At 42.7% G+C, this 16,566-nt stretch overlaps 1 protein-coding gene across 2 annotated transcripts in view; it reads right to left on the reverse strand.

The window, feature by feature from the left end:
- The window catches only part of LOC135702720 (alpha-protein kinase 1-like), a 365,060-nt gene that overhangs the window by 282,244 nt on the left and 66,250 nt on the right, over positions 1–16,566 (reverse strand). The gene's annotated exons all lie outside the window — the stretch shown is intronic.

The following is a 16,566-nucleotide window of genomic DNA, read 5'->3' on the forward strand; positions in this document are numbered from 1 at the left end:
GAATTTAAATTAAATTTTGAACAAGACGTAAACAGCAGAGTTAAGTTAAGTTGCTTTCATTTAAAACATCTTGACTGCATTATGAAAGCACAATATGATATCAGACGAAATCAAAATGAGTTTTCATTATGATAGGAACTGCATACTTTAATATCGATTTGCTTTCATTTTGTTAACCGACTTTGCTCGGGAATCTACTTAACCTAATTTAACCTAACGTGCCAGATCCCTGACGATCTGTTGGTCGGATCGCCTACAGCAATCTCTGAACCTTGCGATGGAGGCAGCTCTCCGTAACTCCAGTGTCTGAAGACCAGCCAGGCGGTGAACCTCAGAGTTTCTAGTCTGCGGTGGACTGTTGAGGATCATTCTCAGGATCTTGTTCTGGATCCTTTGAAGTTTAAGATGGTGGCTTTTGGCGCAACTCTCCCAGATTGGCATCCCGCATTCTATTACGGGAAGGATGATTTGTTTGTAGACAGCAAGCTTATTTTTCAGGGACAGGGTAGACCTCCTGTTGATGAGTGGATACAACGATCTTATCAAGATGTTGCACTTGGTTTTGGTTTTGTCAACGTGCTCCCTGAAAAGAAGCTTGCTGTCTAATGTTAGCCCGAGGTACACGACCTCTTTGGACCATTCCACCACTGAGCCGTTTAAGCAGATCTTATTATTTTCAGACGGAACAAGTCTGGGAGATTTTGAGTGTGGAAAGATGATGACCTGGGTCTTTGCCGCGTTGATACGGATCTTCCAGCTGTTGAAATATACAGACAGGACGTCCAGGCCTCTCTGAAGTTTGGCAGTCAGAGCTCCGTTGACCCTACCCTTGTAGACGATGGATGTGTCATCTGCGAACAGAGACAACGATTCACCATCAGGGAGAGCCGGCATATCGGAGGTGAACAGGTTGAATAGAATAGGACCAAGAATGCTTCCTTGTGGAACTCCGGCACCGATGTTGAAAGCATCCTATGTGATGCTATTCAGAGAGACTCGGAACGTCCTGTCCGATAGATAGTTGTTTATTATCTTCACTAGGAAGATTGGAAGACCGTACTGCTGCAATTTCAACACCAGGCCATCATGTCAGACATTGTCGAACGCTTTTTCAACGTCCAACAATGCCATGGCAGATGTTTTCGAAACAGACTTGTTCCGTCTGAGAATGTTTGTCACTCGAGTCAGCTGGTGGACGGTCGAACGACCTTTCCGAAAACCAAACTGTTCCTCGAGTAAGATGTTGTTTTGTTCGGCAGATGTTAGGAGCCGGTGGTAGACTGCTCTTTCGAACAGTTTTGATAACCCTGAGAGAAGGCTGATTGGTCGATAACTTGAAGGTGAGGACGGATCCTTCCCAGGTTTCCGGATGGGTATGACTTTAGCTGACTTCCAACACGAGGGGAAGTAGCCAAGTCTGAGGCACTGATTAAAAAATCAGTGCCAGATGGTTGTAGAGTCTGGAACTCAAGTGTTTGAGTTCCAGATTCAGGATGTTGTCGAAACCTGGGGCCTTCATGTTTTTAGATGATTTGATATAGGCCAACAGTTCGTCAGCCGTAATCTCGGATTCCTCTGGAATAATGTTAGGAATCTGATGAAGATTGGTTGCATTTTCAGCAACCTCAGATTCATGAGGGCTGACAATGTTTTGTCCGAGATTATGGGAGCTGACGAAATGTTGACCTATCGCTGCAGCCTTCTCTGCAGGAGTTATCAGATGAACCACTGGGTCGCCGGGACGATCCAGTGGGGTTAGTGGTGGAATGGGCCTGGGCTTGTATTTAAGAATTTTCGTTAGTTTCCAGAAGGGCTTTGCACAATCTGGGAGAGAGCGGATTTTGTTAGCAAAATCTTGATTTCTGAGGTCCACCATCCTGGCTTGGATGGTTTTTGTAAGACGATTGCAATGGGTCTTCAAGACACGCAAACCAGAACGCTGGTATTGCCTTCGGATGGAGTTACGGAGTCTGATGAGATCTTTGGTAATTCTATCAAGGTTCAGAGTATTGCTCACCTGTCTGGATACTGGCACGTGTTGGTCCCTGGCCCGGGATATCGCCTCCTCGATGGAACGCAGACACCGGTCAACGTCTTCGGGCGTCTCCGGAAGGACACCGTAGTCGACAGTGGAGTCGACACAGTGTTGGAACTGCTCCCAGCTGACACGATGGTAGTTGCGTCGGGAAGCTTGGAATCGGTTGACAGATGAGCCTACTTCGGCCACCACCGGATAGTGGTCCGAACTCAGCTCCTGATGGGTCACAGGTAGCGAGATGTTGTCTCCTATGTTGCTGATGAGGATGTCAATGGTGGAGTGAACGCCAGACCGGCTCAACCGGGTGGGAGAGTCCGGTGCTAATATGGTGTAGTGAGCCTCTTGCAAGTCGTCGTTGAAGATGGTGCCGTTTTGGTTGCTTCGACTATTGCCCCAAGCCTGGTGTTTGGCGTTCAGGTCGCCAGCAATGATGTACTTTTCGCGCCGACGAGTTAGTTTGATGATGTCCTTCCGCAGGTCTGCTGCCGACCCGTCCCTGATGGTGATTTGCTTGGGGCAGTACGTCGCAATGATGGTGATAGAGCCGACAGGAGTGAAGACTTCTACCCCTAAAGCTTCGATGGTTTTCAGCTGGAAGCTCAGCAGAAGCCGACAGCAGATGTTTCTCCTTACAGCAATAGCAACTCCTCCTCCCCCGGAGCTGGTTCGATCTAGTCTTAGAAGCCGGAAGTCAGGAAGGTAGACGTTTACCTCCGGTTTCAGGTGGGTTTCGGTGATAACGGCAATGTCGATGATCTTGCTCTTGAGCGAGCAAGCGTTCCAGTTGGCGATCTTGATGGTTTCACGGTCCATAATTGTCGATGAAACGTGATGCAGCAAGAATCTGCTCGGTTTTGGTTCTGCAGGAGCGCTTGATGATGATTGCTTCTGCCATGATGGTAATAAGTTCCTCTGTTGTGAGTAGGTCTTCGTTTTCATGCGATGGTAGGGCATCATCTCGACGCCACGATAGACCCGGGGGAGGGGACGAAACCGTTGCCGCAAAGGACTGACGGCTCGGATTAGCCGGATGGTTTGGCATCTCAGCAGTTGGTGGGACCGATGCAGCAGCAGCAGCCAAACGGTTGTTGAGCGGTAGTGGCGGAAGAATTGGAATCGGACGCCGTTGGCTAATGGCGGGGAAATTCTGCTCATTGCGTGCCGGTACCTTTTTCCGACCCGGCTGGTTCTGCGTGGAGGACCTTTTGCGGATTTCCATGAATTCCACACGCTTCGGACAAGACTTGCTGGTAGCTCGATGTGCTGCACCACAGTTGGCGCATTGTGGATCGGCGTTCTCCATGCTCTCGCATTCTTCGGGTTCGTGTTGTTTGCCACATTCGTTGCAGCAATGAGCCATGTGGCAATTTTTGGTCCCATGCCCAAACATGAGGCAGTTTGAGCATTGGGTGACGTTACGGGGGCGAGGTTGGTAGCGTTCCCACTTAACCACGATGTGGAAAAGCGCCCGAATACACTGCAGGTCCTTCAAACACGTTGTGTTTCGCTCGAGGTGGACCAAATACAGCTGGTCACGGTACTTGCGGGAGGCGTCGTGCCGATTCATCCTGAAGACTTGCGATGGCCTTAGGCCGTTCTTCTTCAGCTCATCCGACATCCGACATATCGGGCAGACCACGCACGACTACCTTGAGCGGCTTGTCCTCCTCGATGTCGTGAGAGAAATACTCCCATTTTTTCTGCTTCAGCAGCACTTCAACGGCCTTGTAGTCCTTCCTTGCAGGTACCATCAGCATGATGCCTTCAGAGCACAGGCGCATGGTGCACTTCAAGAAGCCTTTCTCGATGTAGTACTCGATGTTTTCCCGAAGTCCAGGCGGGAATCCCTTGACAAAAAGGGTGGTAGTTTCTCCTTCTTCTTTATTTCCTGTTCATCACCATTTTCCAGAATGGCGTACCGGTTGTTGGACAGCAGCTTTTTCGAGGCCGACTGAGCGTTGGCGATTTCCTGACGGGAACGCTTCCCGGACGCGCTTGCAACCGCATCACCACGCGGCGGTTTTCCCATACTGGGATCGAACGATGTTTCACTTATCACCGCGAAAGGGAGACGCGAACGGACTGTCACAAAACTAATACTCAAGAGAGAGATCGGACGAAACCGGACTGGACTGCTTGACGATCAAGCAGTGAATGGTGATGAGCGGAGAAACGACAGCAAAGCTCTTATATAGTTTGACAGGTTCAAGCAAAACAATGCTCAACCAAATGGTACTCGATTATGACGACTTGGTTTGGGGAGAACGCTTATTTCATTGAAACAGTGATAAAATTGTCACTGTTTATTTGTACATTTTTCAACGATATTTTTTAGAAAATAGGAAAAGCATCTATAGCATAGATTGCAAGGGTTATATCCTATAGATTTGTGTATTTGGATTTAAATTTCATCTACAAATGACAAAGTTATAAGCGTTCAAAACCTTACACCTTTTCGTGACGGTCGCAATTTTAGATTTTAGATTTTTTCCCAGTACCTTCCGGTAAGACGTAGTCTACGTCAAAAAAATCTGTGCCAATATTTACAAGAACATTTGGAATAAATCAGTTACAAAACTATTCTCTGAAGTTATGTTGAATACCTATGTTCTATGATTTCAATTGGTGGCGAACAGCGGTGCTGTGCTGAATTTCTTCATACAGGACAGAACGGGGACATATAAACCATTACTCCATTTTTAGTTAGTCTCAATAACCGTGTACAGCGTCTACCGATGTGACAACCGTGACATCCACAGACGAACTGAAACAAAACTTTGAATTTAAACAATATTTATTTCTTGAATTTGTGTGGTTTACAGGTTTGAATTTTCAAGTGACACAGATGCGTCTTTTCAACTTAAGTTCATTCGATTTTTAAAATTATTATTTAAGTTGGTTGAAGATGCTAATTTCAAATAACAGACTAAAGCGGTAATTTTTATACGATAGATGGAGGAGATGAAAGCATAGAGTTGCTAGTTCCGTTAGAGTACGGCAGTGTGAAAATTGCATATAGATAGTAGATAGCGAGCTAGGACAACTTTTTAAGGAAGTTACAAATCGGTTTTTTCATCTCTCTTTATCAAACTCCCCCTTTGGAGAGGGATGGAGAGGGGTGTCCAACAGATTCGCTTTGTTCCTTCGTTGTTCTATTGCACTATAATTAATTCGAACGTTTTTTACCCTTCTACCAATCGTTCCATCGACCGTTGGGGAATGTCTATGGTCCATACAAATTTCCAGAAATGTATGGACGTTTTCCTACGCGAGGGTAAGGGGGAGGGGGTCCTAAATCTCTCAAAAACGGTAAACGTAGTTTAAATATAAACAGCCACAAATATTAAAATGCACTCAACCATTTAGCATCATCCACCTGTCCATCAAACCGTCTCACTTAACTCAAGAATACAACAATTTTCTGCTAAACATCGATCCCGCCATCGACCGTCTTGCACGGAAAACCCCACGCACATCAAAACAGCGCCCCACGCCATACCCTCACCAAGATTAATGACAAATTATTACCGGATCAGATTAGCGAAGCCCGACTCGTAATTGGAAAATAAGCCCCAGCCATCGCACCGTCGCCGTAGGATATTGATGCTCAAAGTTTTCCCATTTCACAGTAAGTCACCGTCATCGTCAGGCGGCCAGCGGCCAGTGGAAGACGGAAAGACGCGGCTCAGGTGTTGTAATTAGTTTTCGCGTCCACTCAATGTCCTTCAAAGATGCCACCCAGGGAGATAGAACCGATTGACCGTTAAGATGCCACGAAATGGATCCGGATGATTTAATTAATTAAAGTTGTCAGTTAGGCTGCGTCCATCGACACAAGTGACAATCGATGCTATGGATTCGGGTGGAATTTTCCAGAAGCTCGTAACCTGAAGCCAAAATTAAAGTGATTTGTTCGAAGGCGTTTGATGCTCGGTGAAAGTTTCCTCATTCTAAGAAGAGCCTCCGGGCAACGGTAGATTTGACTTTTCTTCTTAGTACTTCATTTTTGAATAGGCATTGAAGAAGCCGCCGCCGAAACACGGGGAAGGAAATACCACAAGGATCGAATGAAGCAGCCGTCGAAAAATGTGTTGGACAATCTTGCGACCACCCACTCCTGGCACATAGCTCTTCTTGGAAAGCAACGGCTCCGGAGAAAATGAAGCCTGTGACTTGTTTTCTCACGGCAAGCCGAGGATCCGGTGAGCATAATATTGGATGCCTTTTCATCGATTACGTGAAATGGACACCGGGAATTGAATTATTTAATGCTGTCGAACAATCAGCGATCAGCAAGCGTCGACGGCTGCCGGGCCAAAGTGATCCGTTGAATAAGTTATAAGCAAGGAGGAAGCGTTGTTTCATTCGCTTTTTTTTCGTCTTGCAGGCTGAGCAGATTTGAATTTCAAATGATGGTTGTAGCATTTAGCCAGTGGATTATTATTTTGGTCCGTCCTAACTCGCAAACGAAAGTAACGGTTCATGAGAGATACCAGGAATCTTGGCGATTATTTGTGCGCTTGTTAATTAAATTATTATGCTTCATAATTATATTGCGGATCATATGAAAAATGTCAGTCTGGCGGCAGCCGTGGAGTTCTACCGCAGCTGTCAAATTTCTACCGCCAGTATGTGTGTCTGTCATTGTAAATGGATAAGAATTGTTTCCACACTAGCATATCCCCTGCCAAACCATGACTTTCTTGCCGAATTTTTCGGTGTAAATGGCTTTCACCGATTCACGAACATCCTTTCCTTTGTGCGAAGTGTAGAACTGCGATCTGATAATCGAATTTCACGTATGTCTCATCATCTATGATTATACAACCCGATTTTTCCCCAGAATTGAGTCGTACAGCTTCCGAGCTTTTTGCTTCGTTTTGGTTGCTTCAGCTGCCGATGGGTTTCCAATCCCAATCTTATCTTAACCCGCATGACATTTGTTGCCGAAGTACCTATCTTCTTTGCCACATCTCGCAGTGATGCTGATGGATGCTGCTCTTATCTTCCGGTCGATTGCAGGCAGCTTTACCAGATTTTCCACACAGATCACATATATTTCCAGAGTTTTTAAATTTGTTCCAGATTTTCCCAGATTTTGACGTAGGACTACGTCTGTGGTTTCTATATGGGGGTACACTTTGTGAATACCGAAAATGGAACATGTAACAAATTTATGAAAGATTCTGAACGTTAATAACTCTGCTGCCCCTGAACCAATTTCGGCAATCGGTGATAATTTTAAGTACAGTAACAATTGCACATTCGTGCAAATTTCAATAGTAATATTTTGAAAAATAATAAAGTCTTAAATTTAACAGATGCGTTAAAATATTTCTAATCGATTGGTGATAATAATTTTATCACCAATCGATTAGAAATATTTTAACGCATCTGTTAAATTTAAGACTTTATTATTTTTCAAAATATTACTATTGAAATTTGCACGAATGTGCAATTGTTTCTGTACTTAAAATTATCACCGATTGCCTGCGAAAAACGATTTCCCAAACACAGCTTTCAAAGTTGAATTCAATCCGGTATCACCAAACGGTGTTTATTCAATCACCGCGTGATGAGTGGTGGTGTTCTCCAGTACATAACGAAAGGCTCCCCGCAAGCAGCTAGCTATCAAGGATGCCCTCAACTGCTGATCGGATTCAGTCCAATCACCATGTGTGGTAGTGTCCGGTCGTCTGCATCAGCAGCAGCAGCAGTGCTTTCGGCGCATGGCTTTGAACATTGTTCTCAAGTACACAACGAAAGGCTGCCTGTAAGCAGCGAGCTGCTGCCCACATGAGCATCCATAGAAGGAAGAAGAAGCCGCACCGCTATTGATCGGAATGAGTAGCTCTTCGTGAGTCGCCTCGTTCAAATTCCTATTCCTACACATAACACAAGTTCCTGCTGCAGTTAAAAAATAAGATTTATTATATAAGACCACGTAGTCCTACGTTACCATTGCGTACGACTCCATAGGACTGTCCCTTGTAGTTTTTTAAATATGTTGCTTTAAAAATATCACTGCAATTAATTGACCCTCTATTCAAAAAATAAAAAGCTAAACTTACTACTACAATTTCTAAAGGCCATCTTCGTTGGACATTATTGCAACATCGTTCATAGAATTGTTACAACATGTTTGCAATAGTTTGCAGAATCATGCAAATTGAAAAATTTTCAATGTATTATTTGCTGGAAAAAAATTTCAAACTTATAAAAATACCGGGCCAGGATTTTTTTTTACTTGGAGTTTTTGTGTAGATTTTGGCTATTGGTATTTTTTTTTTTGATATTGGATATTGGATATTGGTATTTTTTTTTTTTAATACTAGATTCATAAAAAAAATCAAATTTCGATATGGAGGAATTTCCCTTATTTTGGAATTTAGAGAAATCGAAAACTGTTAAGGATTGAAAACAATAAATTGAGCTTTGGAAAATTAGCAAGACTTTTGAATCTAGACAACACCCAGGACTTTGAAATAGAGATTTTTAAGAATAAATATTAAGATTTTTAATGAGAATTTAAAAGACATCTGATTATTTTTAGAATTTTTTTTAAAGTACCTGTGAATATTGACTTACCTTAGCAATCTGAATTACTTTAGAATGCTGAATTGCCCTAGAATTCAGAATTATAAGGTAATTCTGAAGATAGTTTACAGTCAAGTGTGAGGCGAATTACTTGTTAAAGCAAAGGAGAATTTCAAGTTAATTCTGAGTAGAGTTCCATCTATCTTTGTGAGCTTGGCGGTGATAAAACTTAAGGAGAATGCTGATACAAATCATCAATGGAATTCTGTCCAATGTTTCTATTTAGATTAATTTTTATTAAATTTTAAGAAATTTAAACGGAATTATGCGAAAAGAACATCTGGAAATTTCTAGAAGACTTTCAATGCCATTTTGGTACAAAGCAGTTCAAAGGGGATTATCGGATGAGTCTCAGAAGAGTGTGTCGGTCATTCTGAAGAGTGTACCTAGGAAATTATTAAGAATTTTGAGGGAATTGTGGAATCGGAGAGTGATTTATAAGAGATTACAAGAGATAATGCTGAGATCTCTTAGAATGTTACTTAAAAAGTTTGGATATTATCAAGATTATTTTAGAGGAATCCAGAAAAGAAGTAGGATGATTCAAACGTAACTCTGAAAAAAGGACGAATATATCATGTGAAGAGTTCCAAGTAAACTCAGACTAACGAAAAATTTCATGAGCTGCTATCGAGGCAAAAAATAAATTCCAGAATTTAGAATCATTTCATGATCCTGAGATTTCAAAAATGACGCTTTCAGACTTTGATTCAAGTTATATAATAAAATTATTCTTTGGCATGAAATTATTCGTAATGGTCATGCGAATAGTGTACCGTATGCGTGATAATGTTTGCACCATCGTACAAATAAGGTTTCCGTTTCACTTGTGCATACAATGCCTTGGTTTTCTTTGCATGCACGTAACCTATAGCTCATACCGTAGTAGGCTGTGTTTAAAGAAAATGATTTACTTAGTTTGACAGTTGCACCATGATGAAGTGGCGGCGTATTCGTGATTTGTCCCACGCGCAAATATCGCAAAAAGACATTACAATCGCCGTGGGAGTGTCGCGGTGGACCGTCAAAAGGGTTTAAGACCGAGAAAAGAAAGAACAACTATCCGCAAAGGTGGCCACAGGTCAGCTCAAGTTCCGAGGGTTATCGCTGCTATCAAAAGGAAGATTCGGGTGAATCCAGTGCGTTCAATAAGGAAAATGGCAAACGAACACGGGATCAGTGACTTTACGGCACGGAAGATCGTAAAAGAAGGTTGCGGGGTGAAGTCGAGGGCACGGAAAAAAAACTCACATGATTACCAACCGCATCCGGGAGCTACGAGTCGAACGATGCAAAATTTTGAACTTCTTTAGCTTGAGCTTGAGCTTGAGCTTGATTGACCGCCCACGGTTACTAATCTGTTACTGCCAGATCAGCTGTAATTACACAGAGAACCAATAGACGATGCTTGGGACTAGCAATCATCCTCAATGTGTAAAAACTGGTGATCTTAAATTAGGCAATACCAGCGCCGGCCGCGCCCGAACACAGGTCAAGAAAGGAATGGGAAGGATTGTGTTGACATGACACTCACTTTGATGGAAGCCGAGAACACCTCTGCACTTCCACGAGGAATCACTGGGAGGTTGGATAAGAGGGTTGGGTTTGCAGCAGGGTTCGTTTTGGTAAACGATAAGCTGAATTGATGTCCTAACGATCATATAACGCGAAGGAGCTTGGGACTAAACCCACGGTCTTCTGCTCAGTAAGCAAAAACGTTTGCCACTAGGCAGACGAGCACCTTTTTAATCACCGAGTTGCTGTTATTACCATGTAGTCATATTAACAAATAAAACGATTGACGAATCTTGAATGTGGATGGGCCTGATATTAGACTAATGATGTTCTGCTCAGTAAGCAAAAACGGTTGCTCTAAGGCCATCGAGCCCCTCATATCACATAATACCGTTGCTCAAATTTGTGTATCCATTCAAACCCGGAACCAACGACAACAACGAGTTTCGCAAAAAAAAAACGATACACAAGCGATTTTACCATAAATCTCTTTGATATGTAAGGACCTGGGACCGCGTTTTTCTGCTCAGTAAGCAGGCCACTGTAGCCGACGATCTTTCAAATCCGAAAACTAAAAACTACGAAAAAGTACTTAGGCCTTCATTAAGTTCCACTTTCACGCGACGTTCAATGACAGGGTCCTATCTAGGATTACATCTAAAAAATCCAAATCTGGCCAACGCCCACCCTAAACCTAAACCTGTTCTAATCCACCTGAAATGACTAACGAATGGAAGACTTTGACTACCCAGCCATGCAATAGTCTCATTCCGTGCCTTATGGCAACTTGATGATTCTATTGCGCTCATCTTTTGGCACCACCCAGGGGAGACAAGGTCCTGTACCCAATGCTTAACTTATCTCCATTCCACTCAGCTACTCGCAATTTCTTATGATATAGTGGGCGGAATATTATTATATGAGACAATCCAATGCAGACGTCTTTCCAAATTTGGCAGATCGACAGGTAATCGGTGAGTTACCACGATAGTTGCTATTCAACAACTTGACAACGTCCCATCGTCAACGCCTGCTATGAGAATTTCCCATTGCAGACGTCAACGAAATGACGTCATCGAGCTATCGATCAACTACCCTGGTTATTGCCTGGTACCTTATAGCGCGATGCTAGGAGGAGAACCGGAAGAATCGATGAGCTACCTCTCCCCCCGAAGCAAAATCTTGAACTTCTTTAAGCGAAAAAATCCGGTAATCCTGTTCACCGACGAGGGCATGTTTACCGTTGATCCCGTATCAAATTCTAGAACCAACCGGTATGTTAGTTCTCTTCCGGTAAAAGACCTGGCCAACGAGTACAAGAACGTGTATCTGACCAAGCATCCTGCTAGTGTTATGGTGGACCCGGTGTTCATTCCAGAAGGCGACAAGGTCAACACGGAGGTCTACATCGGGATTTTAAGTAAGTATGTTCTTCCGTGTATCAAAGACCAGTACGGTCTGAAGCCAATTGTTGTATTTCAACAAGATGGGGCTCCGTGCCACACCTCGAGCCGCACTCAGAAGTGGTTGCAGGAACATCTTCCATTCTGGGAGAAGAATATGTGGCCGCCATCCAGCCCCAATCTTAATCCGCTGGATTACTCAATATGGCACGTCATGAAGGCCAAGGCCTGTTCTAGACGCCACCCGAGTACAGCAAGCCTCAGACAAACATTGACTCGTACCTGGAGAGAAATGGATCCAGACTACATTATTAGAACCTGCCGTGCATTCTGGAAGCGTGTGGAGGCCATAATTGCAGCAAGTGGAAACTTGATCGATGATTAACATAGTTTAAGACTCTGAGAAACATCCGCCCTTTGAATAAATAAAAAAATAATTTAATTTTGACATTGCTCAATGGTGCAAACCAGAGGTGGGCAAAATAGCTCATCTGGCTGAGCGGATCAGATCCGTCCAGCTCATTAAAGGGAGTCGATTCTTTCGAACAGCTGTTTAGTTCACCTTGAAATTATAGAAATTTTGACACAAATGTCACACGCGATGATATGATCGACATCGTGTTACACGATGTTACGCCTTTTCTCAAGCTATGCAATTTAGTCTACATACAGATTGTATATCTGATGTTAATTCTTCAGCAGATTTGATCTCACTATTCTCGACTTCAGCTCCAGATCATCAGCTCAGATCTGGAGATATGCTCCCGAGCTGATCTATAGACTCGACTCAGTAAATTCAGCTGATGACCCGTGGCTCATTTTTAGGAACCGCAGCTCATAATCTCACTGATATCATAAGTCTAATGGTGTATTCAGATCTGAGCGTGCACTAGCGGAGCGGAGCAGAATTTGCGTTGGAATGAGAGAGACAACTAGTACTTCTCTGTCTCTCGTACATTCGTAAAATCTTGCCCCGCGCGTGAAATATCGGACGGAATCTACCTTGATTCTCCAGCACAATTGCTCCCACTATTCTCGGCTTCAGCTCCAGATCCGGAGCTGAATCGTGAATAATCGAGAGAAAAAAGATCGAAGAGCTCGACGGGTCCGAGAGCTGTTATGTCAGTGAATCATTCGAGCCGATCATTCGGATCCGGAGCTGAGCTGATAAGCTGGAGAGAATGATGGGAGGAGAGGTAAGAGCACATATTCTGGAGGAATAACAGCAGCAATAGGAGCCATGTACGTAAATGCATTGGATAATACCAGTAGAAATTTAAGATCGTCTAATCGTAGGTACATGTTGAATTACGCGCGCATCTTGTTTTACGCGGTGGCTGTTCAATGCGTAAAGGAGCAATGCGTGCTTTTTTGATAAATTCCGCTGTAAGTGACGGATTGAATGGTCAAGATTTGTGATAACAGTGTGCTGATGAGCTGCGGTTCCTAAAAAATGAACCGCGGGTCATCAGCTCACTTTAGTGAATCGGGTCTTCAGAACAGCTCGAGAGCGGATCGCCCATCTCTAGTGCAAACATCATCACGCATACGGTAGTTACCCGTAGTTTAGGTAAGCTGTGTGTGCGTACCACAATGTTAGGCTTTGATTCCCGCTTCAGCCAGGTGAATTTTATTTAAAATAAAATTGCCTACTGGTCTACCGGGTGTTGTGTGTTGTACGATGTCAAGAATTTAATTGTTAGTCTAATCAACCTAAGGGTAATATTAGAATTATTTAGAACTAATAAAATCGCTAAGACATATTCTGGTACTGCATCAAATAGTAAGGGCTAAATCAACTATTAGTTTTAAATATACATCCCATTAAAATTGATTGATTCTTTGCTTCTCATTCTACCAATCTAAAGTTAGGTACTCTACTCTGAAATCTGTGAAAGGGAAGCTAGTATCATGTAGAACAAAACGTCTAATGTAACACTTATTAATTATGTAATTGAGAAAACTCGTCCAATGTAACATGTCCGATGTACAACTTGACTAGTCAAAACGTCCTATGTGGTTTTTTTTCTATATTGCACCATGAAATTCAAAGTACAATTGTGATTTTAATGAATTTTCAACGTTATTATTCAGTGACTACATTGAAAATAGTATTGCTACATGCAATGTTTGTAAACAGTTAAAATAAATATCTTCGACTTCTTCAACTTCGATTTTCTCAAAATGGTGGATATGTTACATTGGTCTATTTGAAAAGTGGCGCGAGATTCCCTCGCAAAAAATTAAAAAACTGACAACACGTGTTACACGCTATTTCAAAACTACCCATTTTTGGTAGAATCCACCCAGATCGGTCAAAGCTGCACCTACCCAAAAATGGGTAAACTGTGTTGGGAGTGACATGTTGACAAATGAACAACGTTGATCGAATTCATGTTGTCATTTGTCAACTTGTCACTCTTGTATCCCATAGTAATTCTCATAGCTACTATTATTTAAACGGCAATCGCAACCAAATGAGCTCACATTCAGGAAGAATGATCAGTACCTGATTTAAAATCGAATGAGATGGTGGAGCTACGCCTATATTTTGAACCACCTTAATGTCCATGTGCGGTTCTTTTTTTTTTGTTTATTTCCAACATTTTTTTCGAATGGATTTATGCAGTTTTTCAAACAAATGTTAACAAACCCAGTTTGACATGCTTTAAAAGTTTTTTTTCGATTTGGTTTGTAAAATTGTTTGATAGAAAAATATAGGACCAAAATTAAACATATTGCGGTGAATTTTATACTAACGTAGAATGTTGAATATTATACGATTGCTGGTTTTCGGGTATCGACGGACATTCTATCAACATATCTAATGTTCTGCAATGAATTATCGGCTCCGTAAAGCTAACGCGATTGAGCCTTCCAAATAATCGAACTAGCCCTTTCCAACAATCTCAAAGCTCATCCCTTCCTTCGTGACCTTTCAACTACAACGATTGACCTTATCGGAATTCTTCCAAACACATCTGGCCACCGTTTTCTGCGTCGTATTCACCGTCGTCGCGTCAGCTAATCCCTACCGTCCACCCCTCTGTGTGAGTGAGTGTGTGCTTTCAGCTTTCGAACAACACCCGGGGATGGCCATAAATTTCCCAATGCGGCGATGGTATTTAGCGAGGAGCATCGAGAGACCATCTCGGGAATAGACGGTTATTTATTAGTGGTACAAGTTTATGACCCGGTTAGGTTGGCCTTATAATGGAGTAGCTCCGGCACAGCATCAGCCACCGCCCAGTTTGAGTTGGGTTGGAATTTTCATATTTTTAGCCCGGCAACGAACGAACGTTGTCACACGACACGGAGTTTTGCCTCATGCCCCCCTGAGAAATACGAACAAGAATATGGAATTAGAGACTTCTCGTTTGCTGCGTACCGAGATTGTGTGTCCGCCCGCATACACATGCGGAAACGCGACGCATCCCCCCCGAAGAACCGAAGAAGGAGAACCCGGTGAAAATGTCAAAAGATACGAACGGAAATCCATTAGCATTTCCATATCCTTTCTGAAATACGAGAGTGGCGGGGGAGAACGCACAAAGGAGGTTATGGCATCTCGATGACGACGGTTCGCTTCGATGGCTGACCTTGTGTCTTAGCAGGCGCTAGATTGGCCACCCCAGTCTGAAAGTGGGTTGACATTTGCAGGAATCCGGCTGGTAAATTTAATTTCAATTTCAATATCCTCCTCTCCAGGAAGAACATTTTCGACTGCATCGTTGAATAATTCAACATCTTGGTAAACTCTGACTGCCGACACCTGCCCGTCTTTCGCTTGTAAATTCTTCATGAGAACCCATTACCGATCAATATGCTCGACCATTGTCGACGCTCTCGCTAACCGGCATACGAACGAGCAACGATGGATAAACCAATTACTATTTCAAGAGCAAATTTTCATTATGTCGTAAGTAACATTCGCACCGATCCGAGAAAAATAAAGTTTTGTTTTGATGACCGAAATGTTATTCCTATTTCCAATTAAACACATATAATCTCATAGTGATAGCAATGTTTAACATATTTAGCAGGGTTTTAATCATACAAAGGCAAATCGCTAGCTTTCATGCTAAGAAATACTGGTTTTTGAGTCATAAGCTATTATACGTCGTTTGGTGGCCCCTATTGTTACTTAAGTCAAAGTGTATTTACCAGGATATTCGGGAGAATTAACAATTACGTCTCCTTACGTGCAGCCCATTCATCATTTTAGGACCACCGAAATCATCTTAGCAACAAACAGTTCGATTTATTCACTTTAATAATGAGAAAGCGAAACGACGAAAGCACACTTTTCACGGGTTTCTCAGTGCTGTTACTTAAGGCAAACGGCATCTCCATAGAAATTGGGTGACTTAAGTAACATCGAAAACTATTTTGATCGGAAGGTGATTACGTCAAAAAGCAATTCGACTGGTAAATAAATTTAAAAATGGGATGTGATCCTATATTCGGACAGTATATAGTGTAATAGCAGGAGCATCGATTGAAACTGATAGCTCGACTTTGTTTACCTTTGTTACATTCGACGTAATGAAAATTTGCTCTTGATTTGTCAAAAGAGCAAAAAGTGTGAACAGTGGTTTAGTTCAAGGATGCTCCCGATGGGGCATTTGCTCGCATTTAGCTTTCAGACGCTAGGGCAGAGAAAAGGAAGCACGATGTCAAGAGGTAGGAAGTTAAGTAAAAAGTCGAACAACGGTGACACACTCCATTATTGGGACTTTGTGCCGAGCCGGGCGATCGTTCTCCGGGAATTGAGGACATATATCACAGCGAGAGGATGAATTTTCCCAGCTAGCAGTAGGGCTTCCACTGACGCTGTGGAGCAGTTCCACGCCAAATGACAAATCGTACTGACGGGACCTTCTCCGATTTGCAACAAACTTTGCATAATTGTTTGTCATGGCCAATAATTCCTATTTGAGTTAAAAACGTTCATTTTGAATATTGCAGATAAAAATTAAAATATCGAATTCGATATTTTCAACAAATCATAAC

The sequence above is a fragment of the Ochlerotatus camptorhynchus genome, unplaced genomic scaffold (genome assembly GCF_037179485.1).
Source record: "Ochlerotatus camptorhynchus isolate MF236.1 unplaced genomic scaffold, CSIRO-AGI_Acam_v1.1 ptg000196l, whole genome shotgun sequence".
Classification (NCBI taxonomy): Eukaryota; Metazoa; Arthropoda; class Insecta; order Diptera; family Culicidae; genus Ochlerotatus; species Ochlerotatus camptorhynchus.